The following is a 14,760-nucleotide window of genomic DNA, read 5'->3' on the forward strand; positions in this document are numbered from 1 at the left end:
CAAATATAGGAAAATGCACACATGTAAAGAACAAAATGTGACTATAAAATAGTATGTTTAATATTCAATTGAAATTTGAAGTCAAATAGTCTAATTAAAAACATTAAGAAAATTTTAGGTAAAATAAATAAGTAAATAAAATTTAGTATTTATAATGATTTAGACATTAAACATAGGTTGGGTGATATTGATAGCATATGATACATTCAGAGAGTAACATTCAGAAATGAATATACAAAACTAAATGTATTAACTGATATTTTTTAAAGGAATAAAAACGCTAATTTCAAATTTTAGACTTCAAAGGTAATCAATTGTGCATTATTAGAACAACAATATGTTATTATTCTATATTATATGCTATGAAAACAGATGTAGATGAATATAATACACAAATAATATAATATAATATAATATAATATAATATTTAACAAAATTGTCATTTTCAGTGACCTGAGACTTTATGGCTCTTTTAAAATATTTTCATTCAGTAAATATTGTTATTCATCTACTGGGTTATATTATATTGTACAAATAATTTGAAGAGATAATTTTATTTATCCTGTAATGCCATATACAAGAAGAATGTATCTAATTTTGTAGCTCAAGTAGATTTTTTCTTATTCATTCAAATACAGTTTTGGAGTATGTGTTATTATATTGTAATGATTTTAAAGTCAAATCTGAGTTTAAAATTAGTTAATGTCTGTTACAAAGTATCACTAATGCCCTACACACCTAATGTATAAATTAGTAAGAAAAAAAATAAAACTAAGCTCATCAATTTTCCAATAATATTAAGTAATCATAATTGTAGGCATTGATCAACATATATTACTACAAAAATGTTGAATATTGGGACAAGATAATAATTATAACATTTCAGGGTTATGGGTAATTAATAGTAAAAGTAAAAATAGTATGTTTTTTTTAAGAAATTTTAAATAGATGGCTTGGATTACTTTTGTTTTTGCTTAAATTTCCAGAAGTCTGTTGATTTTGTTTTTGTATGGAAAGCATATCTGAAGGTAAGAGTTGCATCTTGACGTTAAGTTAATCATTGTTTTTCTTGATAGTGATCCTATATTCAAAATAAAATTCTAAAAGCGAGATTACACAATGATCCAAGTTTTTCAGCTTACAGTTCTAAATGTTCTTTGAATAATAAATAATATTGATGCTAGAAATGTAACTATTTTAAACGCATAATGTCTATATTTGGAGAAGAAGGCCGATAAAATTATATACATTTAAAGAATTATAACATTAGCAAATATCTTAACTGAAAAATGTTGTAAATTACTTTATTGCAACAAACTTTATATAATTTATATAATAATAATTTATTATTTTTTTATATAATAAATAAATAAATAAACTTTATTTATTATTTATGAGTTTTCTGCATTGAGAATCACAGGTTTTTGTCAAGAACTTCCAGCTTGATGAGAAGTTCAATTTGGATCATCACGTTTTATGTGCCTCACAAATTCTCCTAGGTTGTGAAATAAATTATATTGTATAATTAGTAATTTTAATTCTGCTTTAGCCCAGTTGAAGAGTAGAAAGAGGGAGAAGGTGAACAAGAAAGTCAGAACCGCGAGGGGTTCATCCACCCTCTGAGATGGTGTGATGGATCTAAGGGGAGCTCACCAAGGCCAGCTGGACTGGGACTGAACAAGCATGTGATCAAACCTGACTCTCTGAATGTGGCTGACAATGGGAACAGACTGAGAATCCAATGTTAATGGCACTGGGATTTGATTCTACTTCATGTACTGGCTTTTTGGCATCCTAGCCTGTTTGGATGCACATCTTCCTAAGCCCGGATGGAAGAGAGAGGTCCTTGGACTTCCCAAAGGGCAGGGTACCCTGCCCTCTCTTAGGACTGGAGGGGGAGGGAGAGCAGAGAGGGAGGAGGGGGAGGGAAATGGGAGGAGGGGAGGAAGTGGAAATTTGGAATGGTATTATTTATAAAGCAATAAAAAATAATTTTTTCAAAGTGTGATCCTGATAAAGCATTAATTAAGGACATTATGATAAAATATGTTTGTTTTCTTAGGTGAGACTCAGTGAAAGACATCTCTCTGGATACCCAATTCCCTGCTTGCCATTTAATCCCCAAACCCAAAGCTCACTGCTTTAAAAGAACTGTGGATACCACCAACCGTGATGGTTGGTCTGCCATATTTTCCTTGAATGTTGCTCAATATCATTACTATTTCATGAATTATTAATTCAAAAATTTTATCTAAAGACTGATACTTTTTTGGCTTTCAATCAAACATATTTTGATTATATTTGAGTATATTTTTATCCTTCAAAATATAAAATAAGGTTACTTTTGTAGCGCTGATGGTGACTTTCTTATAGCAACTATACAGACCTAAATTAACTTCTCAGTGAGATTACCTTGGAATAAAACATGCTAAACTTGTGAATATTTGAGTGGTTTAGCTCCTGATTTTGTCTTCTGTATTTTTCTCTGTGAGTCTCCAGAAGCTGTAACACCTTCCCACACTCCCTTTTTCTCTTGAAGTATCTTTTCAGCTGCTATGTGAAGTCCTGTCCTGGAAGGCTCGTGCTGTCCCTACAATCCCATCCCGTGTGATCCTGTTTGAGAAGTTATGTTGGTGATAGGTATTATACTATTATGAGTTGGTAATGCACTTAACATTTCTAGGAAAATACACAAATATGCAATCTAGTTTTATATTCTATTTGTCTTCTAAACACCAATAAATATTATTTCTATATCTTTATGTTTATAAGATTCCCTCATGCATACTCAGTAATTTTCTTGCTTTTTCTTGGACACAAGGCTGAGGCCAGTCTTAAAATATAAGTCAGATAATATTCTATCATCTTTACTTAAAACAGTTTTAAATTATCTAAAAAATCCCTCTCTACTTTTTTTGGAGACAGTTCTGTGGTAAACTTACCAGATAGCTTGTAGTTTTGCATATATTTTAAAATATTCCCTAGAGTTGCCTTAAAGTTTTTTGATAGACTCAAGAATGTCCAGGCTAGAGTTTCATTTGCTCCCCTCAATTACTATTAATTACTAATTAAGTACTATGTATTTTTGTCCCCATCTTGAAAGTTGAGAAAATATAATCAATTCTTTAGCAGTTGAAATCAATACTGATAACTTCTATGTGAAAAATATGAAAAACTCTCTTCCTACATTTAAGAAAACACTTCTTTATGTTTACCAATAAGCCTGTTGTAACATAAAGTATGAAAACCACCTTAGTTTTATCTAAGTTTAGTGAAAAAGATTAGATGTGAAAAAACTAAAGGTTGTATATAAAACCTTAAAGTAGTATTATAGCTGTGGTTTCGTTCGTTATACAAAATGAAGTACATCAATCAGTGGAAATAGTAGTATAGGTAGAAAGCAATGCAAGGAAGAAAAAATTATACTAATGCCTATGCCTTATATAAGTAGTTCTCTATCCTACTAATCCAGCAAACCATGAATATTTTGATACCAGTCAGATGATCATTTCCTGTGGCTACTTCAAAACTGTAATTTTGTTACTGTTATGAATCATAATGTAAAAATCCATGTTTTCCTATGATCTTAGGCCACCCATGTGAAAGAGACACTCAAACCCCCAGAGGGGTCATGACCTTCAAGTTGAGAACCACTGCTATGTTTATATATAGTAAACTGTGTATTCAACAAAATAATAAAACATTCAATTTCTTACCTTAAATCAAAATAATTCAGGTTTTTATTAGAAGTTATTATTAGCTTTGTGTTTACATAAATTGTATGGATGCTATATGTTTGACTTTTAAAATAATTACTTAGATATAATAACTTTTTGAGTAGTAGATAGTGGTGTCCAGTTGAGCCTATGAAATAAAATATGCTTTGGTATTGCATATGAGATTTGGGATATTAAATCTGAAATCAAACCCATACAATAGTAATTAATCAAGCAAAGGGGAATTCTGGAAAGTGAGACAGAGACCAACATGTGATAATGTTTGAGTTAGAAATATGAATTAAGTTATAACCGAGGGAACATGATACATATAAGGTAAGAATAACAGTGTTTAAAGAAGAAACCTGAAAAGTTAAAATAACATTTCTTTATAGTTTGGCAAGAGGCCCCTTAGCCCCCTGGCATGACGACTTGCAAACGAGTCTGGGATATGTATAGTCAGAATCTTTAGTAGTGGAATTGTGGATAGACACAGGAAGAAATCTGAGGGTTCTCCCAGGAAAGAGAAAGAGGTGGCTGGAAAACAAGAGACGAGAAAACTAATAGATAAATGTAGATGGGACAAAGAAACAAAGGGCTATGGAGACAGCTCAGAAACAACGGAGAAAGGGATAAAGAAATAGACCAGAAAAGGAAAGGAAAGGAAAATAAACCAGAAGGAGAAAAAGGAAACAGGAAGGAGAATACAGGACAACAAGAACAAAGATGTTGCAGCACGGGAATGTCAAGGTGTCCCTTCGTGAATCTTAGACCTTGACAAACACCAGCTAGAGAGAGTATTTAAAATCTACCATATAAGCCAGGAGGTTGACACCAGTCATGACTGCCACGGCCAGTCGGCGATCCCAGGCACACACAGAGTGGGGAGCTTTGTACTGACAGGTTACATCCATTGTTCTGTGGGGCTGGCCCTGGAACACCTTATTGAACTGGAAGAGGGGCCAGAGGACGACGGCTGTAGTGTAGAAGAGGACGGACAGGAAGGCCATACTTGTCAAGAAGGAGGCAAAGTTGAAGGGCACAATGTTGGTGTAATTCCCCACTTTCACTATGATGATCACCATGGTTAGGATGAAGCATATGGCATACACGGCCACGCACCACTCCAGAGCAGGCTTGTTGTTGTACAGGCTTGGGTTGCTGATTAAGAGAAAGATGACACAGGCTACGAAAGACTCAAAGACCTTCAGCCTCCCGGACACAGTGGCCATGTAAACAGTTGTCTGACCAGGCCTTGCCCGAGTCCAGGTCACTTCCGTTGCGTAAGCCACACAGGAGATGCAGGAGAAGATTGTGGCACTCACAGCGTGTTCTCTGACATATCCATGATCTAAAAACTGCATATATGTGAGAGGGTAGATGATGGAAGACGACAGGCAGAAGAAGAGAGAATAGCTGGCACAGATGTTTGTGAAATTCAGCCACGACACTGGGCAGCATCTCTGGAATCCACCCAGCTCCAGGCTCAGGATCATCAGGGTCATGGAAAAGCAGAAACACCAGGAGAACATGCACCAGTTGCCCGTGGAGCCAATCCACGCACCTCCATGGGCCACTAGGGAGAAAGCCAAGCAGGTAGATGACAGCTCAAGCAGACGGAGAAGGCCCAGGGGTCGGATCAGTATCCGAGGGGACCCCACAATAGTCAAAGACTCCAGGCCTGGCGCTGCCGAGGTCTTGATGGTGGTGTGGGTCACTGTTACTGGCGAGACGGACATCTAGACCGAAAAATTGACTGTTTCAGTTTGTGAAATTCTGGATTGTAAAGAGAGACTGAATCACACCCTTGAAAATGGCTGGTCAGAATTCGTTGACAGACTATGGTTTCTGAAGTTGCTCTGGCCGTTGGCCTTTCAAACGGTATCCTTGCCAAAGCATACTGGTTCTCCCTAGCTTTGTTTTAGGTTTTACGGGTTCTCCCTAGCTTTGTTTTAGGCAGTAAGGTGTGTATTAAAGGCAGTAGGGGGTTGGGAACAGGAAGTAGGTCACATACTTCCCCTTTAAGTTAAAAGAAGAAAAAAAATTCTCTGGCTCCCGATCAATACTTCGGGATCTTCGCCTTTCCTTCTTTCTTTCTTTGGCTTCCCGCTCTAGTCGCTGTCATTCTTTCTCTCTTTCTAATTCTCTGTCCATGGCCCTCCCGGCGAGGACTTCTTGATCTTCTTGGAGATCTCGGTGGACTCAGTGATCTCCTTGGAGATCTGGACCGCCGGCGCTCACCATGTCTGTCTATCTCCTCAACACCTTCCTTGCCATCTTTCTTCATCTTCCTTGGCCAGATTTTAATCTGTTGATCAATAATCTTCGGAACTGGAACTGGAATTCTTAGAAACAACGAAGAAAACCACTCCAGTTTTGTGAGAAAGGAGCTAAGCATCTCTCCAAAGGTCATTACACAGCCTTCGCCAGCTTTCACATCTAGGTACTCCTCATCATCAAAAAAGGGCTCAAACCAGTCTGTAGGGGGTTGCATATACCTTATATACATAAATCCAAGGGCTCTGATATACGGAGAAATCTGTATGTGTTATGAGACCTACCACTTGCTTTCGAATTAACTTCAGGGTGAATTATTTGTATAACAGGCCAAAAGCGGTAGAAACAATGCCTCCTGTTCCAACAACTCGAACCCTTGCGCACATCCCCGTCTAATCAGCTGTCTTCCTGCTTCCTTTCTCCCATTGATCAACATGTGTGAGAAGTCGCAGTTGATGTCCTGATAGGAAAGGGGATAGAAGAGACAGGGATCAGGAAATAGAGAAAGAAAATGAGAGAGTGAAAGACGAGATCGAGATTATGATAAGGAGAGAGGAGAAAGGGACCGGAGAGATCAAGAGAGCGCTCCAAGGAGCAGAGGAGTAGGGGTGAGGGAGAGGAGCGGAAGCACAAAGAAGACAAGGAAAATAGGCGACACAGAGACAACAAAAAAGATTCCAAGGAAAAACACAGCAGGAGTAGAAGCAGAGAGAGGAAACACAGAAGCAGAAGCAGAAATGCAGGGAAACGGAGCAGACGCAAAGACAAGTCAAGCAAACATAAAAACAGAAGCAAAGAAAAGTCAAATAAAAGTAGATGCGGCAGTCAAGGAAGAACTGGCAGTGTTGAAAAACTGAAAAAAAAAAAAAGAAAAAAAAAACCAAAACGAGAAAACAGCCCTAGCAAAGAGAAGTCTAGAAAGCACAGCCGGAGCCAAGGCCACTCCCACAAGAGAGATCATGGGGATGGCAAGGACCAGTCAGACAGACAGGATCATCAGAGGAGCCAGAGTGTAGAGCCAGAGAACCAAGAAAGATTGTTCTTATGACTTGTATTCTGATTTCAGAAAATCATCATGAAAATAGAATAAATACTGGATTAAACCCTTAAAAACATACTCTGGCAGTCAGTGATGCACTGGATTGGCCTGGAGCTTTAAGCACAGGCCTAGGGAGGCCTAGGGACGCCTACAGACTTGGAAACGGGTCGACAATTTTATCATTCTTACTAAAAACTAACCAAACTTGTCCATACTAAAGAAATCAAAAGATGGATGGATGCCTTTTCTCCCTATTCTTTCTGCATATTGAATGATAAAACAAACAAACAAATAAAAACAAAATTAAAAAAAAAAAAACCAAGTGTAACAAAGCAAAAATCCAACATGGCTTCTTTTTATGTAATTGTTTAAATGATTTTTTTCATGTTTTTATTGAGCTATAAAATACATTATTCTCCACTCCCCTTTCTTCTTCTTTCCCTCTCCCCTTCTAACCTCTTCTGTACCTCCCACACTCCCCGTTCACTCAGGAGATCTTGTCTTTTTCACTTTCCTATGTAGATCCATGAATGTCTCCCTTAGGGTACTGTTTGTTATCTAGTTTCTCTGGGGTTGTGGACTGTAGGCTGGTTTTTCTTTGCTTTATGTCTAAAAATTACATAAGAGTGATCAAAGATCACTCTCTGATATTTCTAAGGGGCAGTGATGGTGTCCTTCCTGTCTCAGTTTTTAAATAGGATTCTGTTAGCCCAAAGACATTTTCAGACATACAATATTTTACCTCACTTATCTTTCTAATTTTCAGTAAAATGACTATGTAGCATTATTATTATTTTAATATTTTTTTAAGGTAGTATCTCATTTAGCTCAGGTTAGCCTGGAACCTGGTATGTAGCTAAGATTGGCCTTAGCCTCTTGATTCACCTGTCTCAACCTCCGAAGTAGAGGGACTGCAAGTTATCCTGTGCGCTCAACCCAGTTTTGTGACAGTGTTCTTTAAAAAATAAGTTTTTCAAAAGTTATTCTTTTCTTTCTTGGGTGGAAAGGATATAAAGATTGAGGCCATCAGAGGATTAGGGCACCTTAAGCGAGTGACATGTCTGTTATTTAGTCTCTTTTTGTTTACTTGGTTTCTTATGTGGGACTGACATACCTTAAGTGACATACATTATATGTATGTATAAATATGCACATATAAATGTATAAATAATATGTATTTTATTTTTATTAGTTTATGGAGCTTGGTGTTACTATAGCTTCTGTTATTAATTAGAACTTTTGTCCCTTTCTCCTATATCCAGATTCATGTCCTTAAAAAAATTCTGAATATAAACAGGACTGGAATAAAATTATCATAAAATTCAATGTTTATGATAAAAAAGTGAGCTCAAGATGGGCGGTGGTGGCACATACCCTTAATCCCAGCACCTGGGAGGCAGAGGCAGGTGGATCTTTGTGAGTTCGAGACCAGCCTGGTCTAAAAGAGCAAGTTCCAGGACAGGCACCAAAGCTACAGAGAAATCCTGTCACAAAATACACCCCCCCCCAAAATAAAAGTGAACTCCTTGTGACCACAATAGCCTTTCCATGTTATTGTTTTATCTCCTAGAATAAGTCTTAAGACAAATAGGAAATTGGTGGTTATCTCCATTACATTCATGCCATTATTGCAGCAATGGGCATTTCCCGCTAAATAAGACATTATTGCAGCTCACAATGCTCACAGATTAGTGAGATTAATGATAACATTTGTCCTCTGGTATCAACCATAGCACTATCAATGCTAACCAGGATTGATGAATCTTCCATGTAAATTCCAGCTTAATTTCTTCATATCCTATTTATTTATTTATTTATTCCCATTTATTTATTTATTCCCATTTATTTATTTATTCCCATTTATTTATTCCCATTTCATTTATTTATTTATTATTGTAGGTTAACTTCATCTGGACTCATTCATATTCATATTTTGCATATGTATATTATGGTTTTATGTTCATGTTGTATATGTTTATTGAATATTTTATATTCATATTACACACATGCATATGTTTATGTACATATTTTAAGATGCTTCTGCAGTAGTAGGTTTTCATATTATATTTTCAAAATATCTTTAAAGTTATTCATCCTTTCTGTTTTTGCTTGTCTATACTGCCCTCCCCTCCCAAACTCATTTCAATCTTCCTATTCTCCCTTCAAAACTAATCTCAATGACCTCTTGGTCATTGTGGAGGAGGTAGTAGATGTTAACAAGGAAACAGTCTTTTCTGAACATGACAGCCAGTTTTACATGTGAACAAACAGACATTTAAGCAATGTATACAAGATCTTAATATGTCAGAGTTTGGAGTGGGTCATGATGTTCCTACCATAAGTGGATATTTGTTCGCTGCTGCCCCAGCATGTCAATAATATTTTAGTGGATGACCACAAATCCAAGTGTATTGAGCAGACCAAATTGAACTTAATGGTTTAAAAATAAAAATAAGAAATGAAGCAAATATAGAAAATGATGTGTGTGTGTGAAATGGGATGGATCTGAGAAGAGTTGTGAGAGAACAATGAATGTGATGAAATATATTATAAGAGGTTTTCAATTGGTATAAAAGTACTCTGCTTTAAAATGATGTGTGCTGAATATGTGTGCATGATATGTTTTGTATATGTGTATGTGTGCAGATACACATATATCATAGACTATGTGAACTTCAGAAGACAGACTCCAGTGTTGGTCCTCATCTTCTAACTTGAGACAGCATCTCCTATTCACCACTGCCTACATAATTCTAGGTGTCCTAGGAGGTGCTAGCAATATTCTATCTCCATCTCCATTTCTCAAAAAAGATCTGGGAAGACATTTGTTTCCTGGTAAAGAATTGTGGTCTCGCTGTAGACTTCTTGTGAATTAGTAGGTTGGGTGTGAGTAGGGAATGGGGATGAGAAAACTTAGATGTTCCTAACAAGAACATCCAAATAGAGGAGGTAGGAGCCAGCTAGGGAAATGCGAACAACACGGACACCTGTGCCCTCTTGTAACTCAAGATTTTTGTGGCTCCAATCTGAGAATTTGAGTTTTTTGTTTTGTTTTGTTTTGTTTGGAGACAGGGTTTAGAGACAGCCTTTGTTGTTCTGGAACTAGATCTTGTAGATCAGGCTGGCCTCAAACTCACAGAGAACCTCCTGCCTCTGCCTCCTGCATCCTAGGACTAAAGGCATGTGCCACCATCTCCAAACTGTTAATTATATTTTTAAACAACCAGCTACAAACACAGAGAGAATAACCTGGTCCATGCTAAATCACAGCACAGATGCTTGGAGAATAGTACAGCCTTCTGTAGCCATTTTCTTAATGAATCCTAAAAAATCGTATCCCTTGACATTTTATTTGTGTTTGTGTTCAAAGTGGGTCTTTCTGTGTATCTCTAGGCAGTGTGGAATTCCTTAGGTAGGCCATGCTCAATATTAACTCATAAGGTTACCCCTACCTCTGCAGTGCTGAAGTATTACCATCTGTTACACATACTCATCAAGATTTTGTCTTCCTATGAGGATAAATTCAATAGTGAAATTCTGCGAAATAAGAATGGAGAGTTCATCGAGATCACTACTGCACCGACCTCACCAGTCTCTGGGATGCCACAGTAACTCTGTTGCTTAAAACTCAAAGAAGGATTTTTAAACTATGAAAACCAGAGACAATGTCACACCAAACTCCAAAATTTCATGTCATCTGTGCAATAGGTTCTATTTTTGGAAGAATAAAATCTTCAGGGGGTATTTCAGGGCACAATTTAACTTTTGCTCATTAGAAATGAACTTATGTGTGGCAAGGCATGGGAAGAGAACTGGGGTAGGGCTGTCCCCTAAGTTCTTGAGGTTCACACTCTGAAAGTTCACAGTACCATTAGAGCTCAGGCTGTGGGGTGAGATCACCGAAGTCCTCACCAGAGTTCAGCCATTCACTGGCCCTGAAATCCTGAGCTGGTTATTTAATTTACTCCATCTACAGAATGGGTGGATTATGTCACCTAACGAATAAAGACAATGTCCATAATGTGCTGAGACTAAAGCATTACTAAATTTAGTAAGAGGCCAAACTACTGATAGGTCTAATTAAACACCACAATAAATATAGCACCAAATCTCTCTACTCATAATATTTCAGGCTAATACAGTGAACTAAAACCTGTTGTACTAAAGTATATATGTTTGAACAAAATATTTTAATGTATAATTAATTACTGTCACTGTGTAAAAAATAATAAATCTTTAAAGATGGATAACAATGGCCTGCATGGGGAAATTTCAGGGTTTTTTTTATAGTTCTCTAGACAAAATGTTCAGAAGATGCCGAGGAAACAGATTTTAAACCTTTTGAGATGGGCAGAGATGATCTAATATCTTGTCCGAAACTAAACAATCAAATATGTATTTGAATTATATAAGAGTAAAAGATAAACATTGCCCCCATGCGTGTGCAAATTGTGCTGTGATGAAGCATATTCATGAGAAGTTTCAAGATACTTACTGGACTGTGTCTTTCAAACTGCAATGGTAAAAGTAGTGTAACTTTTTTTAAAAATTTTTTATTGAAAAAAAGAAAAAAAAGTTTCCGACTCCTCCCAGCCTCCCATTTCCCTCCCCTCCTCCCACTTTTCTCCCCCTCCCCCCACTCCTCTCCCTCTCCCTATCCAGTCCAAAGAGCAGTCAGGGTTCCCTGCCCTGTGGAAAGTCCAAGGTCCTCCCCCCTCCGTCCATGTCTAGAACTTTTAAATGTCTGGGGCTAACAAAATTTACTAGAATATTCAGTGTAATGCTAAGTAGTATTTGAAATGTCTTTCTGTTGTGTAAAAGATTTATATCTGTATAATTTTTATAGAAGATAACTATGCAAAGTATACCTTTCAGAGAGAATGCATATGTGAATGACTACATGATTTTATGTGTGACAGAAATCATAAGTCCGATTCCTTCCTGATGAAGCCATTCCTCTAGCTGACAACTGTCAAAGTCATCCGAAAATCCCATGAATATTAAGGCACTGTTCACTAGCACTCTCGGCATTTAGAAGTCAGGCAAATAGAACTCATGAAATATGAAAGGAGTGTGCCATGTCGCTTTGTGGAAAATATTGCCATTAAGCTGATATATGGAGAAATTCACACCTTCATCTGCTGGGAGCACTCAACTGTACTTTCAGCCATATTACTTGCTTTGATAGTGTTACCACTGGCGTATGCCTTTCTTTTCTCATGAATTTAGGAGATCCCACAGCTAAGCTTATGGGAAAGACTTAAGTTATTTTAATGTTTATGTTTTAAGCACAGACGATGCTTTTACTGGTATTGTAGCCATTAATGTATTGTAAAACCCTTCTCCATAGCTACCAGTAGTGGACCAGGTGTGTTCTTAGGCACATCATTTATTAAAGGTGTTCATTATTCTGTTGGTTTGAGAAGTCTAAATTTATTAGTGTTACTTTTAAAGTCTAGTCATGGAAACATTTTGTCCAGCTTAGGGATATTATATATGTGGTGATTATGCGTGAATGCTCACAATTTCACTTTACATAAAAAATATTATATCTAAATAACTTGGAACAATACAGCCATTTCTCTCCTCCTTAGTTTATAGTAATTTGAAATACCAAATGCAGAGTTTTCATTATAAAGGATAAATATAAACATACCACATGTGAATCTCTTGATGTTTTGTGAATGTGGAAGATTATTCTAAATATTAATAATAAAATTATATACATATGTACATGAATTTATTATAAAAATCATATATTTTCCTTAGAGGTTATGTTTCAACATATTCTATGGTGTTTTAAATTATATAATAAGAAGCAAAATTGTTTTCTTTTCATTCAAAGAAAATCATATCTATTGAAATATAGAAGAGATATAGAAGGCATAGCTTCAGCACCACACACACCTTCTATCACTCTATTATATTCTATGGCACAATGGCCTTTTCCTGCACCAATTAAGGTGTCAGATTTATGCAATAACATACATTTCTTTTTAAAGCAGGTTTTTAACCTGTGGGGCACGACCCCTTTGGAAGTCATATAACCTTTCAGAAGAGTTGCCAAAGGCCATTGGAAAATACGGATCGTTACGTTATAATTTATAACAGTAGAAAAATTACCACCAAGTAGCAAAGAAAATAATTTTACAGTTGGGGTCAACACCATAGCTTTAGGATCTGCATTAAAGAATCACAGCATTAGGAAAAATGAGAACCAGCATCTCTCCATCCATGCCTCCATCCATGCATGCATGCATCCATCCATCCATCTATCCATTCACCCCTCTGTCTATCAGTATTTTTATCTATATACTCCCTTATGGATACCATAAAAATTTAGACACAATATTGTGAGTGAGCAAATGACTTGATTCCTAATTTTTTAAAAAAACAAATTAAAAGTCCCATTGGATCTTTAATTTTGAATATATGTGTTTGCTAAAAGTCAGGGACTTAGATTATCTATACTATAGTTTACTCCTGTCTAAAATTAAAACTAGTGATTTCTCTATTTTAATTCTGAATATTTTGGATGGTCCCGTCCTTATTCTGCTCTAGGAAGAAAGATTTCTCATATAAAGAAAGAAACTTTTTATTTAATTGACTTTTCCCTAACTTTTGAATGCCTTCTTGAAACTTCTAAAAATAGTGTTATTAACCAAAACACAAGGGATACAAGCTCACTTATTTAGGACAGTCCTGCTGAGATTCTGCATGAATTATGTCTCTATTGCTCAATAAAAGGATAATATACTGAAGCAATATTTAGCAGTTGGGTTATTAAATTCCAGTTGCCTGACTTAGTATATTGATTTCAATCTGACAGAGGCTCAAAGAAAAACCATGTCAACTGCATATTGAAAATAAGATTAGAACAAATGCTGAGTGCTGGATAGGTTTCCATCATCCAGATGTTTTGTTATGACAGAGCAGCCAATAAGGAATAGCTTCACATTTCTCTATCTCCTTCTTTTTGCCTCTGAAAAGCCAGTGGTAGCTCTAGGCAGTCACCTGGCGTGATTAATGACAGAGACAGTGGCCTTTGTGTTACAGTGCTGTACTGCTTCCAGGAACTTGCAAGGTCATTATTTCCTCACGAAAAGTTCAAAGGAAGTAAAATATTCATAAAACATGACCTGACTTTATGATAGAGGCCATACTAGTTTTTATGATAGCTCATTTTAATGAAAAGAAAAAGAAAGAACTGCTTACTATAAATATTTGACATCAGGTTCTATTATAGAAGATAGTAGAATGCCTTAATGACTAAGGGAAATAAGCCGATAATATTTAAATGTCTCTTATTTTGGATGTCTGTAAAACTCAGACGTCTCTCAACCTGCTTCAGTGAATTGCTTTAGTGTGACACAAACTAACCACAGTCAAGCTGATGAGAAATAAAAATCATCTGTTTTGTGCCTTCTTTTCCCTCCATTTTCATCAGGCTGATCAAAGCAAAGTGTATGGGACTGCGGAAATTGTTTGGGAGAGAAGGCTTTACTTCAGCTCACAGCTTATAACTCAGATCTGAGGGAAGTCAGGGCAGGAATACAGGAAACCGGAGTCAGGAACTGAAGCAGAGAACATGGTAGAATAAGCACAGCTGACTGACTTGCTCCACATGGGGTGCTAGGTTTGCTTTCCATTCTTAATACTATTATATTTTAATAAAATATAAATAAATCACTTCCTTCCTTTCCTTTTTTCCCGCTAATTCCTTCCATA

The 14,760-nt window shown here is 36.4% G+C and overlaps 1 protein-coding gene and 1 pseudogene across 1 annotated transcript in view; both read right to left on the reverse strand.

Moving 5' to 3' along the window:
- The window catches only part of Galntl6 (polypeptide N-acetylgalactosaminyltransferase like 6), a 1,023,973-nt gene that overhangs the window by 823,809 nt on the left and 185,404 nt on the right, over positions 1-14,760 (reverse strand). The window lies entirely within an intron of this gene.
- On the reverse strand, positions 4,484-5,455 carry LOC121462342 (annotated as a pseudogene).

Source organism: Microtus oregoni, unplaced genomic scaffold (assembly GCF_018167655.1).
Source record: "Microtus oregoni isolate MIOR12 unplaced genomic scaffold, Mior012 000024F_ref0000369, whole genome shotgun sequence".
In the NCBI taxonomy this organism is placed as follows: Eukaryota; Metazoa; Chordata; class Mammalia; order Rodentia; family Cricetidae; genus Microtus; species Microtus oregoni.